Source organism: Crinia signifera, chromosome 5, assembly GCF_055691185.1.
Source record: "Crinia signifera chromosome 5, ASM5569118v1, whole genome shotgun sequence".
Classification (NCBI taxonomy): Eukaryota; Metazoa; Chordata; class Amphibia; order Anura; family Myobatrachidae; genus Crinia; species Crinia signifera.
The window spans coordinates 44,895,599-44,913,808 of NC_139221.1; the positions used below are offsets into that span (position 1 = coordinate 44,895,599).

The window sequence follows — 18,210 nt, forward strand, 5'->3', positions numbered from 1 at the left end:
CATCTTTAACAAATTATTTATAAAGTAACAGATTGCTAGATTCCAGCACACTATCACAGTGTGGTGGAACTTGTGGGTGGTGAGCCTAGTAGCAAAAAAATTATTTGGACCCCCTTTCTCCACCCCAACCAGAGGTATAGGGAGGGTGGCTCCGATGGAGCTCAAGCTCCAGGAGTGGGGGAGGAGAGAGGGCATGCGGGAGTCTCCCTCTCCTCCGTTGGACGCTGTCTCACAGCAAGTAACCGGCGCCGCAGTCTGTCCGTAGTGACTGCTCCAAATGGCCACCACCTTGGAGACAGACACTAGAGGTCCAGCCGAACTCTAGTATCTGTCAAGAGGAGCGCAGTGTGTCCAGTGTTACCTGGAAGTATGGAACCCCATGGGCAACTAGCCTGTAACCTCCTCCTGGCAATGAGCATGTAACCTCCCCAATGGCAATAAGCATGTAGGTAAGCGGCACTTATTTGAAATAAGTAATAAGCAATACAGTGTGTTGCATAATGTGCAATGGTAATTATGGTATGTGTGGCATATTGAGTAATGGGCATTACGGTGCGTGGCATATTTTGGCGTGATGCATAATGTGTAATGGGCATTATAAGAAGGAAAAATGGCTGAGAGTGGGTGATGGGATATACCCTTGCTCCAGACACCATGTCACCTAGCTACAGTGACAGGGAAAGACAGGGTGTGACAGGGAAAAGCATTACTAAAATGCAACTAATACAGGTAAATGTATATATTAGACATTGTGATTGGCTTTCCTTGCTCTGTATAGGCGGGTGCCCGACAGTCATTTACCCGACGTCGGGATCCCGACTGTCAAAACGACGACAGCCGGGTGCCCGATGGCCACCCGCTATTTTCCCTCGTGGACCCCCATAGAGGGAGAATAGAAAAAGGTGGCTCGCGAGCCCGCAAGGGGCTTTTTTGCGCTCGCCATGCTGTCTGACTCCGGGCAGTCGGGATCCCGACGTCGGGATAATGACTGTCGGGATCCCGACTGTCGGAGTCACATACCATACCCGTATAGGCAAATACAGGGGTCATGTTTGCCACCTCTGTTTCAGGCATTATATACATTTAAATTATGTCACACACACACACACACACAGTACAGTATGCATATTCTAAAACAGACTGAGCATTATTACAAGTCACAGCATTATTACAAGAATGCCGTCAGCCCATATTGTGTGTGCACACTGAAGCAACGTTAATGAAGGATGCAACAATCATGTTCATCCTTCATTAACATATTACAGGATGCAAAGGAAATCATAATTTTGATGTTAAGCACATCAAACCTACAGTAAGCAATGTAGGTGATGTCGTTATAAAATTGCACATCGGTTCAACATTGCTCCAGTGTCTTTCAGACTTCAGAAAACCAAGAATTGAGTCAATATATTGTCTGGTCTCTAAATGCCTTCGGTGGAACGTGCTCCAATATTGCACACCCAGGAAGTACCAACTCTCTGCACACAGTTGGGCATTAACGCTCACCTCTGCTGTTTAATGATTACCATAAGGCTACAGAGAAAAGCCCTTTAGTCACAAAAAAATGCCACACAGTAGTAATTACCTTTAAAAACACATTATGCCACATAGTAGCATCCATTATCCATATTATGGCACACCGTAGTAATGCATCCTTTACAGAAAATGCCTCATATCCACACTGGTTTACACTGCACTGCTCCAGCACACGCATACAAGATTACATTGCACTTGTCCAGTGCGAGCACATGCAAAATGGTAGTGATGCAGTTGTCCCAACAGTACCTTGTCTATAGTGTTGGATACTGCTCCCCTCCTCCTTATCCCATTTCATGAAGTGGCATGCATAATGTGTATAGTAGTGTGATACAGGCACAACAGAGCGAGAAGGTGCCTCATCAGCTGGCACTGGATGCTGCTGCTTTTTTTCACTTCTATGCGCTGGCTCTGTCAGTGTCAGTGCCCTTTCTGAAACAGCACATGGATCACATACCCCCGTGACACACACCCCCCCCCCCCCATCAGTTGCAGCCCTGGTCTTGGAATAGTTTTTGGAGGTTTTAAATTCTCAAGCACTGTTTGTTTTACTTGTAGAATGTTTCAGAAGCACCACATTTAGAATGTTCAAAGATTGTCCTGGATTCTGAATCACTTATATTTTGTGGCAATTGAAATATCATGCTGTTTCCAGAGGCCTTTTTTAAAGAGATGCGAAGACAGCTATGGCACTTATGGTGGCTATTTGTTGACCATTGATAGTTGAGCCCATGTATATAAAAAAGTTAAACACTTGTTCAATGTTGTTTTCATCTAGGATTAACTGCACAAGTATAGTTCCAGTAAAAATGTACTGGTTTATTACACTCATTTATTTGTAAGCCAAGCTTTGCTGAATTTGTGCAGAGCTTATGTAGGATGTTTTAGGCACCCTGCATGGTTTTGGCTAGAAGACCATATCATTGGCGTAGACTAGCTCTGTGCAGGCTGAATGTTTGCTAGTCCATAGCTATGTATAAGAGCATGGCTGATACTATACAAGTTTGCTTGATACCAGTCCAGATTGTGAACAGTTAGAACATTTGTCCCCCATACATAAACTTTGATTTAGTGTTCATTATAGCACCCGCTATCTTTGAAAACCCATGCAGTTCCTGTTCTCTGCCTGGAGTGACGCCTATTCCTTTAAACCACTGTCTACATCAGGGGTTAATACACCATAGGCGAGCACCCAGACAAGTACAAGCCACTGCCCCCTGTCAGTGCAGTAGTGCCGGGTTACACAAACCCATATATAAGGTCTATTTTTCTTTTCGATTTTGAGAAAACGGGAGCGCGCATCGAATCAAATGCAGATTAAAAGTGCCCTAAAAACCATTCAATGTGGATTTGATTTTGCTTCTATAAGCAAAATCGAATCGAAAAATAAAATCGAAGCAGGTGTACACAGCTTAACACTTATTTATTATGTATCTCTCCTGCAGCAGAGTCTTATCTAAGTATCCACACACACAATGTTGTTTGTATTTGGTTTATTCAGTTTTCACAGCCGTTTATTTTCTTCTCTTTTTCATATATGTATAGTTTTTGTTATAAGTTGTCACAGTGTACCTCCCTAAGCCTGTCTCCAAGACAAAGACGCTCAGGTTGCCCTGCCAATGCTGCAGCGTCCTTCCTGAAGCGGAAAACTTTCAGTGACGCCACATCCACCGGCGTAGGACATGTTTTCCGGGATGGACCCTCCAGGATGGCGTGAGGCAGATATATAAAATACATCTACACACACACAATTTTTTTTTTGTTACGATGGGTGTCCTGAGAAAATACTAGGGTGCAATATAGATTGGTTGAACAGGTGTTCTGAGAAAACACCAGAGTGCCACAGAACAGAAGGGCATATGTATTAAGCCTTGAAAAGAGATAACCACATGGGTGAGTTTGGGAACCACTGCACTGCTTATTCTTCAATAACTACTAAGTAATGAATTACTCATACTGTTTTCACATCGCAAAATGCAGGTTCGCACTGGGACTTTGAAATGGTTCAGTCCCAGCGCAAACCTGCATTTTGGGATGTTCACATTCCCACAGCGAACCAGCATTATTGCTGGTTTGCTGATGTCATCCGGGGGGGGGGTGCGGCGGGGAGTCAGCGCGTCACCGGGGCCCGGGGGAGGAGGCAGCGCTTAGAGCTGGTGCTGCCTCCAGCATAGTGTGAACGGGAAACTGGTCGCTCGACCCGTTTAACCTGTTCACACCTCCAAGCAACACGAAAATGAACCAGTAAAAATGCTGCTTTTTTACCGGTTCGTATTGCTATCCATTTATAGGACATGGTAACCCCTTTCACATTGCACTACTTACCGGGTCAAACTGGCTTGTACCCGGTCATTAGTTGTGAAATGTGAAAAGGATATCATTCACACAGATTTTAGTCAAGCAGTTCAGTATTTATCAGAAATTCAGCTACTGAAACTAATGCTACATTTTGATACAATTTCTTTGGTCCTCATGTACAGCTACAAGAGTTACACTGTATTAAGCAAACAAACAGTAGCAGAACCAAACCTTTAATTTACAACTTCTCTAAAATCTGCTTTTCTGAATTGGCTATCAGTTATTTATTGGCAATTGTTCAAAAAGGATTTTCCATGGTACATGTGCAGTTTCACGGCGGCAGATTACGCTACGTTTGAGGCGAAGTTATTAGCGTAGCCCAATGGCTGCCTTACTTGTGTAGTTTCACGGCGGCAGCCTAAGCTACGTCATCAGCGAAGCCCAATGGCTGCTTAGTGTAGTGACTTCGCGGCAACCCTTCGTAGTCAGCGTAATGTCCCCATGAGGCAGCTACTCACCATACTGTTGGCAGGAACGCGATCTCTGTTTCTGGCATCCCTGGCAAGCCTAGTGAACTCTCACACAGCGCTGGCGCAAGCATGATCACCTCTCCGGCGGAGAAGGGATCATGTGGGTGCCGGCGGAGAGGCGCTCCACCTGTCTGAGATGCAGTAGCATCCGAGACACAGGATCGCCTGAGACGCATAAGCATCTGAGTAACTATTGCGGCAGGGTACAGCATCCCTGCCGACAGGGTTAGGGGTTCGGTAGCGCGTGTGTCTCCTGCACAAAGAGGGGGTGCGTATGCAAGTGTGTCTCATGCACAATAAAGGAGGCATTTGCCAGTGCTCCAAGTTACATAATGACAAATGCCTGCATTTGAAACCCACACTATCCACAGCAGCCCGAAGCGTGGCGAGCCCCGCGAGGAGACGTGTTATGCGTCCTCCCGACCCTTTTCATACCACCCTCTATCCATGTCAGCGTGGAGTTGATTTTATAAAGTGCAGCGAGCCACCGATCCAGAAGGAGGGGGGGGGGGGTGGAGGTTGGGAGGAGGACACAGAATACATGTAAAGTAAAGTAATCCCCGTCCGGGCCTCGCCATACTTTATAAAATCAACTCCACGCCGACGTGGATAGTGGGGGTATGAAAAGGTCAGGAGGACGCGCAACGCGTCCACTCACCATGCTTCGAGCTGGCGTGGATAGTGGGGGTTTCAGGAACACATTCACACCTGCCATAAGCGGCTGCGGGAACACTAAACTATGCTGATTCTGACGGGGAGGCTCGCGGAAACACTAAGCTACTTTTAATTACGCTGGCCGCGGAACACTACGCTCATTCTGACAGGGACGCTACGCTGACTACGTAACTGCCGCCGTGAAACTACACAAGTACCTTTTCCATAAATACGTTTTCACAATATTATGGACATCCAATATAAAAATTAGTTATGTCCTCATTCATCTGTGGTTGTGTCAAACAGCCGCTCATCTCATGCTCAAGTTCAATGTGAGACAGCTAGCGATGGGCATCTTTTGTAACGAAAATACATCTTGGTTGCAATGAAATGTGGCTATGATAAATCAGGGACCGAGGAGGTTGTTTTGGTTGATTTGCTTGGATGCAAATTTGCATCCTTGTGAGTCAACCAGATCCCGCCTTGTGAATGGCGGTAAGCCGGCCCACCATTCGCGCGGGGCGTATGTTCGCAAAGCTTGCAAATGGATGTTTTACATAAACATCCATTCGCAGCCTGTGGGGGAACAACCGACCATCGAATAATGTGGAATGTGCACGCATATTTAGGGTTGCTCAGAGCAGCGTGCACATTCTGAGGGAAAAGGGCGGGAGCTGACATACGGTGATGTCATCTGCTTATTAGCATGAGAACGCCCAGTGTTCTCATGGGAATGCCCAAGATACACCAGGTGTTCCCATATGCTAATGGCTTGCAATGTAATTTCGATGGACAAATACAAAATAAAGTTGATTGTTCTTAACATCTAATACCATATTTGATAGAAAACAAAAGAATACAATGGGAGTCTTTTGGGTATATTTACTGAAGTGTGGGTTTTTAGAAGTGGAGATGTTGCCCATAGCAAGTAGGTTCTAGTTGGTTCTGGTTGATAGATCTACGATGTGTAGTTAATAGGTCTACTCCAAAAGGTTGAAAAGATCAAAATATTGACATTAAAAAAAGGTCAACACCAGGTTTTCATAATTTTTTTTTACTGGCTTGTTCTTACATTACCATCCATGGCGGCATAGAGAGAGAATATAATAGTGTGCCAAGTGCATCACGCAATGTGAGGGTACGCATTACACGGTCACCAATTGGGTCTCTACGTCGATCATTTTCATGTCTACCTCTCATGGCGGCCCCTACCAGGTCTACCTTTTGACCCTGTCGACCTATTGACTATCTATCTAGACCAGTGGTCTCCAACCTTAATTGAGCGAGAGCTACTCGCGACAAAAAAAGACAAAAAAAAAACTCCTGGAGAGCTACTAAAATTTGACCAATGCCTCTGATACTATGCCGCACACCGTAATGCCCATTACACACCACATGCCACACACCATAATGCCCAGTACATATTCACATACTGTAAGTAGCATGCAAGCTGTATTATTTCCCCCCCCCAGACTTCCATTATTAATGCTTCCTCCCACAACCTCAGCACCAGCTATGGCAGAAAACACTCATATTTTGTATCACTGTTAGCTCCATCACCCCAATGGTCCAAGCCCCCACCCCTCTTATATTACCCTCCATGCTCCTGTAACTATCCACCCCATTTGCTCTAGGTACACTAGTTACCCATTTGACCCCCCTGTGCATGCCAGGCAATAGGGCTGCTCCCGGGAAATGGTAACCACACCACTGTAGTGAGAGTGCTTTGTGTACCAGGGCTGTCTACTTGCTCCTCTCAACATGCATGTGTGGTGGCAGGAGTGGGTGAAAGGTTGCCAGGCAGCTGTGGTAGGCATTGTGCTTATGGCAGCAGGAACTATGTTTCCCAAGCAGCACTGTTGTATGTGGGTACAGAGTGTTTTGTGAGGTCCAGGCAGCAGCCAGGAATAAGAGAAGGCAGCACAGATGGGGGGATGTTTGTCCTGAAGTGCAGTGTAGCCAGAGTTCAGGCACTGCACACTAGTGACCCACGTTGGGTTGCAGGATCCAATATCTGTGCTGTACTAATCCCACTGCTGATCCTAGTAGTGGGCGGACATGCTGCGGCTGTGACAGTGGGCACTGGCAGCCAGAATGTGGCTGAAGCCTGAGAAGTTTTTGCTAATGAGAACACGCTGCGGCTATGACAGGGGACAGCGCAGCCAAGTTCACTGGTGAGTGCGGCGGTGCCTGCCTGCCGTGCCCCGCGTGACTGTGCGCTAAGAGAATGTCCCTGCCCGAACTGCGCTGCCGCTCCCACAACTCACCAATGGGAGCAAGGAGGCCACTGGCTGCAGAAATACTGTGAGGCTGGCGGGAGGGCAGGGTGACCGTTTCAGAAGCTGGGACTCAGCAGCAGCCGGCAGGCAGGAAGTCCCTGTGGCATATGTGAAGCGAGTAGCAGGGTCCCTGCGGCGGATGGGAACTAGTAGTTCCCATCCGCCGCAGGGACCCCGCCGCTGATATCACATACACTGCAGGGACCCTCTGCGCACCAGTTGCTGATGAGTCCCAGCTTGTGAAATGGTGACCCTGCCCTCCCGCCCGTCTCAAGCCACAGACAAGCGGGAGCAGGTGCCAGACACATGGCAGGCCAGACGGGAGGTGCAGGCGGGCAACAGTGGTCGAGCCACCCGTTTTGCTCAGGCGAGCTACTGGTTGGCGACCACTGATCTAGACTATCTATCTAGACAGTGTAGTAATCCACACTTGATTCTAGTTATCTTCTAGAACGTGCTAGATAAAAGAGATTAGTGTTCCTTCTAGGAACTAGGGCGGGCAGGGCGGTCGGACCAGGCACGCTGCCGTCACTATTTTGGGCGTGCCCGGGCCGCCAACGTCACAAAAGGGGCGTGCCCGGGCCGCACCGTGACGGAAAGGGGTGTGCCCGGCCGGCGGAATCACGCAGAGGAGTGGGCGCGGCCGGCGGCGTCATGCACAGGAGGTGGGCGCGGCCGGCGGCGTCATGCACAGGGGGCGGACCCGGCCACCCGGAAGGCTGTAAACTGCCGGGGAAGTGCCGGGCATCGCTATGTACAGCGGCGCCGGGCTTCCCCGGTCAAAACAGCGGGGACAAAGGCAGGCTGGTTTAGCGGGGCGCTGCCAGAGGGGCAGGGTGCATTTTTCACTTTAAAAATCGGGCAGGGCGCAGCGCCCCGCTAAAACAGCCTAGCGGGAACACTAGATATGGGTACTTGTTTAGTTTCACGGCGGCCGATCCGATTTTTTTTCCTGTTCATAACCCCACTATCCACTACGCATGGAGTTGATTTTATATAGTGTGGCGAACGCAGCGAGCCACATGGATTATTGCGCTCTGCACACTCTATAAAATCAACTCCATGCGTAGTGGATAGTAGGGTTATGAACTGGTAAAAATAAATAAAAATAAATTGGATCAGCTGATATATCGGGCGCTGTGAAACTAAATAAGCACCAAGATATGTAGCATGTGATTGGCTGTTATGGACAACATCTCCACTTGCACTACAGTACATATAACTCTGTCTGAAAAACGAAGATGGCTGAAATATGAACATGCAAAAGGACAATTGATCAAAAACACAAACTTAATTAGTATAAGAAATTATAATTGTGTGGAGGGTCATTGAGAGCGGAGGATAATATATATCTACCATATATACTTGAGTATAAGCCTACTTTTTCAGAACATTTTTTATGCTGAAAAAGCCCCCCTCGGCTTATACTCGAGTCAGGGTCCCACAATTGGGTCAATACGTTTTCCCAGTTTTTTGTTGTAAAATTAGGTGCCTCGGCTTATATTCGGGTCGACTTATACTAGAGTATATACAGTATCTAGCTTTTTTTTTTTTATAAAAAAAAACAAAAACAAATTAGGCAAGAAGTTGATGTACCCATACAGAAAAAACAATTACAGTACTTTGCGTTACTGCTGTTGAATGAGTTTCTAGCTATTTGAATGTACTAACCATTTAAACTCCTTCCTTTTTTCAGTCTGTCATTTTTGGAAAAATAATACGACAAAAATAATCTTCTATTAGTGGTCACACAAGATTATATTAGATTTTAAAATAAAAGTTCACGTTTGCAGGCTGATTTGTTTGGTACTTTAAGCTTAGGGCCAGCTAAGATTACAGGTAACATCTAAAATTATCACTCTCCAAGCTTTGATAAATACCCCTTTTGCACTCTTCATATTATAGTCCTGCCAATGCTTACCTGTGGCTTCGCTTGTATGGATGTAGGTATAAAGTAATTTTTTTTGTTTTTTTGTTTCCCCGAGATCACAAATAATACACATCTATTAGAAATCAGGTTATTTCTCAGTCACTAAATCATACAATTAGGGGGACCAGTCACAGGCAAATTTTTCAAACCGGGGATTTGGGATTGAAAAAGTCTTAATATCAGGATTCTTCTTAGAATTCAAAGCCACGCTTGGAACTGCTGTGCAACAGTCCTTAAGCAGGCACGGCTGAAGAGAGACAGACAGCTTCCCGTCTGCGTAGTATGACCTCTAACATCACCCGGCACAACCTGGTTGTCGGACAGTGAGTAAAGAGCTGCTGGTGCTCAGCTCTGCCCAGCACCATTCAATCAAATACTGGAATTGAGACTTCAATCTTGGGATTAAAATCACAGCAATTATGAGCCTACCCTGATCCCAGGATGTTCCTCCCTACATAGTGTTGAAAATGCCGACCAAAATTAATTCAGTAATTTTGCTTGTTGCTGAAACTAACAGAAAATTCCGAAAGAAGAAAAAGGAATTTTGGTACTTATCGGTTAAATCCCTTTCTCCGATTGCATAGGGGACACTGGATGGTCCTTAAGATGGGGTATAGATGGGTGATCTAGGGAGCCTACACTTTACTCATGTGACTGGTTCCCCCATTCTATTCCCCCTCCCAGCACAGTTTGAAACTGTGCCTGGGGAGAGGCAGAAACACAAGAACAACAGGGAGGTGAAGCTGAAACAAAGAAAACAAAAACAACAACAAAAAAACGAGTCTACATTCAGCCTACCAACCATACCGTGGCAGGGAAACTGCAACCAAATAATCAAAAGAAAACGGCATGAAAAAAAAAAAAACAGTGCAGGATGGGCGCCCAGTGTCTCTTATGGAATGCCGGGCCCAAGGCATTGAAGAACGCTTGAAGTTGCAACACACTGATGATTACGATGACCCCTGAAGTGACCAACAGCCTTGGAAGTGCGTGTTCACGGTCACTGCCACCCAGCTCTGGAGGCTGGAACCTGTCATCAGTAGCAACCAAATCCAACTTCCGAATAGGAGACATAACAGGTGAGCACTCCGCAACCACCATAGAAGAAAAACACTTGTTCTTAAAATCAACTGATGCATGACCCTGTTCACTGGGAAAGGAGATACTACTGAAAAGGTCTGGAGGGGAGGCAGTCATAATAGATAGCCTCGAAGGATGCAAGCATCTTACCTAGAAGCCAGATATAAATATGTACTGAGATCCTCGGAGGGTGTGGCACCAAGGATGATCGAGAAATCATGAATGTACCGAACCTTGTCCAGGGAAAGGAATACTCTCTGAAGCACTGAATCAAGAATTATTCTCAGGAATGGAATGCAGAGAACCGCACTAAATGTGAGATCTTGAAATTGATGATCCAACTGTAATGAATCAGCAACTAATGGGTCAATACAATAACGTGGTTCAACTGATCTGTGGATGGAGCCTTGATCAGCAGAACACATAAATAAAAGGGATGATGTTCACTTCCCTAGTGCATAGTTTTGACTTCATTACCACCATGACTTTTGTAAACATCCTTGGCACTGAGGATAGGCAGAAGTGTAAAGCCTGAAACTCATTAAATTGCAAATCTAATCACCTGGTGAAGTGTACTGACTGGAATGTGGAGGTTCACCTCTTTGATATCCAAGGACACCAATAACTCTACTATCTCTAGACCCAAAAATTACCGAATGTAGGAGATTCCATATTGAATTTGAAGAGGAATGGATTTAGGGACTTCAATTCTAAAAATTGGCCCGATTGTACAGTCTGGTTTGGGGACCATAAACAAGTTTGAAAAAAACCCTGTCTTTCTAGAGGAGTTAGAACCAGAATTCTTGCAACCAACAACCCGTTTATGGCATCTGAAGAACTGCCCATTTGTCTTCCAAAGCTGGTAAAATAGAAGAGAACAATGAAGGAAGAGGCTGGCCCTCAAAATCTATTTTATAGCCTTGGTTAATCAGACCCCTGACCTAGGCATCCTGGAACGGTTACAAAATGTCTTTGAAAACCCTGAGCCGTGCTCCCACCCTGGTGTCCCCCCAGGTAAGATTGAAGCCAGTCAAGCTGTGGGCTTGGAAAGTAGCTTTGTACCTTGGTGAGAGATGGCAGTCATTGCCTGACCCCGACCCCTGTTTCCACATCCAGCAGAGTAGGAGGAGGAGGCACTGCAACCATAACCTTTGAACCTAGTTGGCATCTGAAGGGAGCAAAAGGATGGCTCTGTATATGGTTTATGTAGATCCAGGGCTGCAGATGAGAGCTAAATGAGTTTCACTGGCTACATAAAAATTACTTATTAAGTAGAGGGCCAAACAAACAGAGCCTCTCCTGTAGACAGGGGGGCTTCCACATTATGTTTGGGTTCAAAGTCAGCTTGCCATTGACATAGCCACAATGCTCTACGAGCCAGCACCAGCATAGCAGATATGCGTAACTGGAGTACACCCACGTCACGTGAAACTTCTCCCAAATAAATAGTTGATTCTCTGATCTTTTCTGCTAGGCTGATCAATTCCTTTCTAGCAAGACCAGCAGAAAGTCATTCTGACTAGGATTTACCCAAGATCTTAATAAAACATGATGAAGGACCACCCCCTGCTGCAATATAAATGGAGTTAAGGTGTTTTCCAATTTTTGGTCATATGGTTTCTTTAAGGCAGTTGCCCCAGGAACCAGGAGAACCGTTTACTTAGTGAGGAGAGAGACAGAATGATCCACTATAAGAGGAATCTTTTGTCTATTTTCTGCAGGAAAAGTAAGCATAGGAAGAAGTCTTCTAGTACTCTGAAACTTATCTTAATGAGCCCAGGCAAGGACCAATTTATAATCCACTTCCTGTGAAACCAGAAAAGTGACAGACAATTTTGGTTTTCGACCAAAAAAATGGAAGGCTGAGCAGGTACCAGACCGGAATCGGGGACTAACAGCACCTGATGGGTATTAAGGTTCTCCATAATGAGAGCCTTAATACCCATAGAGGAAGTTTACATCTAGTCTGGAAGAAGATCATTCTCCAACTCTTGGAAAAATGTCTCCTCCCCATTCACAGCAAGGAACGGACGCTTCTTTGAGACCTTTGGGGACACAAAAGGCATCTTGAAGCCCAAAGCAGAAGTCAGACTGTCCACCAAGGCCTGAGCCCAAATTAGGTGGTCATGTGACCTGCAACCTAGTTTCTTCTCTATCCTTATGAGCCACAGCGAACTCCGAGGATAGATCTGACAAAGGCCCTTGAGAGGAAGCAGTTTCATCGCAATACCAAAATGAAGGGAAACCTCACCAGGGTGTAAAATTTAGCCTTAAAACCTTTGCATGTAAAGAGCTTTTGTGAGCTCTTGGGTGCAGCACTGCTGCCTGTTATTTTCACCACGTTCACACAGAAACAAGGATACACAGTACAGTCACTGATCTGTGATAGAGATAGTAAGAAGTGTAATGTGTAATTCTCTGAGAGGGAAAAAAAAAGTATATCCCCTACATTATGGACAACACCTGTTGGGTCTGGTAGCAGCCCTTCGCTATTCTGCACAAGGCATTCATTATTGGCACAGGAAAATGGCCAACTTGTTTGTGCGCTGTAAATGAAGCACCAGGAAAGCTGAACGGGTAACTCAGGCTCCGCATCCTGCAGGATCTATGAGCGCAAGTTTAGCAGGGACAGAGAACCATTTGAACTGCGCCCTCCTCCCATTGCGCCACTAATGCCACCAGAAGTCCCCATCTCCCATTACCACAGGAGCCAGGCTTTACTCACTGCTCTTCAGCCTTGCTGCCAGAGCAGGCTGCGCAGGGACGTTGGAGGATGGGGAAATTGACTGCAAGCTGGATCTTCACCAGGGAACAATGTTAGGGACCCATGAGGCTTCCCCCACAGGGTCGTAAAAAGGTTTTGAAATTGATAAAGTGCTACAGCTATTTTTTTATTGCAGTTGTGTGTATAATGTAATAGCCTGCAAGTTTAGGAGCACCGACAGTGTAATGGTTAGCATTACTGCCTCACAGCACTGAGGTCATAGGTTGATTCCCACCATGGTCCCAACTGTGCGGTGTTTGCACATTCTCCCCGTGCTTGCGTGGGTTTCCTCCGGGTTCTCCAGTTTCCTACCACAATCCAAAAATATACTGGTGGGTCAATTGGCTTCCAACAAAATTAACCCTAGAAAGAATGGGTGCATGTATATGCGGTAGGGAATATAGATTGTAAGCTCCACTGGGTCAGGGAGTGATGTGAATGATCAAATATAATGTAAAGCACTGCAGAATATATGCGCTATATAAATAAAAATATAATTAATTTGTAATATTCTAGTAATATAATCTAGTGGCTAAAGCAGTGGTTGCCATACTTTCTTGAACCAGGGCACCCTAGAACTTCAGCATTGATTTAAGGCACCCTTATTTAAAAAAAAAAAATTACATAAATTGCGCTTAACTATTACGCTCAGGTTCAGTTACGTGGTGGTGAACATAGCTATGTTTCCAATTGTCCAATTTATGATTGGCAGCCACCAGCACTGGATTTGCCTATTACTTTCTTTGAGCATAAATAATTTGGGTACTTGTATCCTAGCACGGCGCCCAGATTTCCTACGTACGGCACCGTAGGGAAATCGCATCGCATGGGCCATTATAGCGGCATGCGATGCCATTTTTAACGTAATTTTTCTATGCTCATTGTACCCCACTATATCGCATTTCATTGCATCACATGTCCCGCAAAATCGCAGGCGATTTAATAGGATGTGCGAAGCTATGAAATTAGCTATACAATAATATGAATGTATGTCACAAAAATAGATTTAACGCACCCCCCAATATCCACGCCAGCCTGAAGCGCGGCGAGCCCCGCAAGGGGCGGCAGAATGCGTCCTCTGACCATTTCATTCCCCCACTATCCACGTCGGTGTGGAGTTGATTTTATATAGTGTGGCAAGCGCAGCAAGCCACCGAGCCCTAAGCGGGCCGAGCCCCGCGAGGGCATCACAGATTACGTTACATGTATTCCACGCCCGCTCGCCACACTATATAAAAACAACTCCATGCCGATGTGGATAGTGGGGTAATGAAAAAGTCAGAGGACGCGTTCTGCCACCCCACGCGGGGCTCACCACGCTTCAGGGTGCCGTGGATAGTGGGGGGGTGCGTTAAACCTATTTTTGGGACATACAATCACATTATTGTATACCTAATGTTATGGTATCCCACACCCTATAAAATCGCATGCGATTTTGCGGCAGATGCGATGCGATGGCCCGGGGCTGAGAGAGCAGTGAATAAATTACATAGGAAAATCACATCGCATGGACCATGCGATGCGATTTCCCTACGCAGAATAGCCCACTAAGCAAATTTCTTAGTGGGCGCCGTTCTAGGAAACAAGTACCATAATTTGTTTTGGTGGTGGATCCCCATCCCAAGGCACCCTTGCAAGCATCCCAAGTAAATTCGATCCGGGCCGAACGCATTTGATTTGGACTATATAATACAGGTCTGTACTATATAGTCTATATTTCTATTACGTTTCAATGCCACGCATCATGATTGAATCCAAAGCATTCCATTTCCTTATATATGCAAAATCAAATAGAACAGTGTGTATATGTATGAAGCAATAAGTCAATAATTTCTTATTGACACATTTGCTGACTTATCACATCCAACGGTTACGATATAGTGAGGCAAGCATTTTTTACATTACCAAAACGCCTACCTTATGGTAAAACTGATGGAGGAAGTACGTCTAAGTACATAGGATACATGATAAGTACCCAAATTTATAGGTTTTTGCTAAATAAAGTTAACAGGGCTGATAGGTCGGGTTTTCGGGTATTTTTATTTTTGCACAAGCATGTGGAAAAAAAAAAAAAAAAAACCTTGTACAAATACACTTTGTTTACTCAATTGTTATATGCATAGGCCCTGGGCCAACAGTTTAGTGCTACTTTTTTTTTTTTTAACTATTATGCATGGGATCCCATTCAGAGTGTCAAAAGATATGTGCCATAGGTGGATGTACTCTGATGATCCAAGATGCAAACATAGGCACTTTTTGGCCATTTTTCCAAAGTTTTTTGAAGCTCTGCAGCCAGCAACGGGCCAAGTGAGCGATAAGTATCATTTTATGGGTGGAAGGTGTGCAGTGCATGGGCCCTCCTGGACCCAGGGGCCCATCTCAGGAGGTACTACAAAAATGGTTCCGGTTGATAGTGGTCGACTCTCGAACAGGCAAAAGGATGACAACAGTTTTTCATGCTTTTTTTGTTTGTTTAAACTACTTGTTCTTCTCCATCCGTTTAGGCACAGAGGGAGAATAGAATAGCGTGAAGCATGCTGAGTGAACACGCTACACTAATTGGTGGTCCATGTCGACACCGACAACAAAAACACATGAAAAAAGTGCATCAACCTAGACACTGTCGTCCTAATGATCCACACCCCTACCAATATAAGGCTAGCATAATAGCCTGAAGTGCATGGAGTAGCACATCTTGTAAAGCTTCAAAGGAAGAGCGCGACTAATGCAATCTGACAATATCCATACTTACAATGTACGTTTTTTATCTGTGAACACATTTGAACACTTTTTTTTGTACATAACTGTACATGAACCCCAACTTTCTTCTCAAATGGATTTGCTCAACTCGTCAAGAGCACGAATGGAAAGGGATGGGGGCTACATTGAAAAATGAATAGTGCATTATACGGAGGATAAACTAAAAGTAGTAAAAAAAATAAAATAAAAAAATAAGTTATCAAATGTGTTCACAAAAACTTATTGCGATGGAGGAATTCCTTTTCAAACCAGCCTCGTATCTTTGGCAGTCAGCGACAGCTACTGTTTTTTTCACCTTGTGTCACTTTGCAAAAAACAGTTGATTTTAAAGCATGACACTTTGCTATTTCTTAAAATAGGGCATTTGGACATTTAAGAAATGTGTTTGTTTTATTTTCCCCCTGGAGCAACACAACAACGCCTACATCGGAAATGTATATTACCCTACCTTACAAGTTTCTGTTGTCTTTTGCAAAAGTTGTTAAATTATATGACCTGAGTATATGACAACAGTGTGTCTTACACCAAGTCTTAAAACGGTTGGTTTTCTAGGGATTTGTACCCACATAACCATGGCCTATATAGTACCATTCCTTTATTATGTATAGTGGGTAAGTGTGGACACATGAACAGCACTAGAAAGTGACATTTGCTATCTGTCATTCCCAGGTGTGGTATAGTTCACAGATAATTTCTACGACATTCACAAGGTCGATACTAGATAATGGTCTACACAAGTCTTTCCACTTTTTTGGGGTCAACATTGACTCCTGAGCACATGGACCGAAATAAGTGAACAGCGTCGCTCACCATGCGTCGGGCCATTCCCAGTTGTAGTTCATGTGGATGGTAAAGTATCAAAAAGTCCAACGAGTGACGAAAAAAAAATTGTGGAAAAACCTCATGTCGACCATTGACATGTCAACTCCTTGCTTGTGACAACAATATGGTGTTGTCCTATTGAGAGTCAACCTAGATACTGTCAGCTATCCAGATATGGAATTCCCAATGTCAAATAAAATCAAGAGGTTACGGTTGTGGGACAAGGAATCTGACAGATTAATTTCTGATCATGACACATGGCATTTACAGGGATTTCTCAAAAACACCAAACTCCTGGCAATGTAAGTGCACTGTGCTATCACCGGGGCAGAGGCGTAGGGAGAGTGGCTCCGGCGGAGCTCAAGCTCCTGGAGCCGAGGAGAGTGGGCACAGTTGTCTCCCTCTTCTCCCTCCTCTGCTGCGTCAGAAGACACTGGTGGGGAAGTGGTGCAGAGTCTCCATCCACATGCAGACGAAGACCTTGCTCCAAAAATGTCCACCGCTTTAAAAATGAGACACTCGCTAGCTCAGGATTAACCCTTTTTTCAACTCTGGTTGAAATGCAAGATTGCTGGACCACACAAAGACCTGGCTACATCCCTGAATGAACCCAGGTCATTTTTGCAATGTAAAAGAAAGAACACAGTGATTTGATATCTTTATCAGATCACCAATGTACTGTCGAGTTATGATGCTACTTCCCATCAAAAAGTTACAGCTCTCACTTCAACAAGACTAAGGATGGAACCAGAATTCTCCACCATTGAGCTTGTTGCAGTCTCTCCCACTCAGCTTCTTATCCTTTATCTGCTATGGTGTATCTTCCTAACTCTCCCCTCTCCACAGCTTCTCACATGTACAACTGCTCTTTTTCTTTTTTAAATGAACTTGGTTTGATATGGTGCTGGCCTCAGTGACCTTTATTAAAAATAGTCCAAATATAAGTAGCAGCTTACGGGCCAAGGAATAGCCATCATCAGAACGGCCTATTGGGACTTCTCTCCCTGCAGATGCAGGGAACAGTGGCTCTCTGCTGCGCTGCTGCAGCGGGCTGTCCGGAAAAATTTCCAGGCATACTACTAATAAGCAGCAGGTGCGCGCCAGTGGTGTCCAGGTGTGCAAAACCTCTAGAGCCCCCCCTCCACCCCCGTTGCTCCCCCTCCTGTTGTACCCCCCAATCCCCCACCATCACCTTCGCTCCGGCGATTGTACGCCGGAGCTCCTCCCCTGCCAGATACCATTCACAGCAGTGACGAAGGCGGCAGGCTCGGGGATGTTCAGGGGGGAATCGGGAGTGCTCAAGGGTTCAGGTGCCCGAGTCCTCCCGAGCCGCCACGAAATCCCGGAGCCCGCCGCCTGTGGTCACTGCTGTGACTGACGGCTGGGGCAGCGGAGCTCTAGCGTACAAATGCCAGAGCGGAGGTGAGAGGGGGCCCCTATGATCTGTGGTGTGTTTTGCTGGGGCAGGAAAAAACCTGCCCTGGTAGATCTGTCCTGCCACAGCAAAACCACCACTCAAGGGGTTAATACATCTGCCTCACAGCCTGTAACATGGCA

General features: G+C 45.5%; 2 protein-coding genes across 3 annotated transcripts in view; one reads left to right on the top strand and one right to left on the bottom strand.

Moving 5' to 3' along the window:
- The window catches only part of CHCHD7 (coiled-coil-helix-coiled-coil-helix domain containing 7), a 125,631-nt gene that overhangs the window by 69,043 nt on the left and 38,378 nt on the right, over window positions 1-18,210 (top strand). The window lies entirely within an intron of this gene.
- Window positions 1-18,210, bottom strand: part of PLAG1 (PLAG1 zinc finger) — a 41,497-nt gene that overhangs the window by 12,561 nt on the left and 10,726 nt on the right. The window lies entirely within an intron of this gene.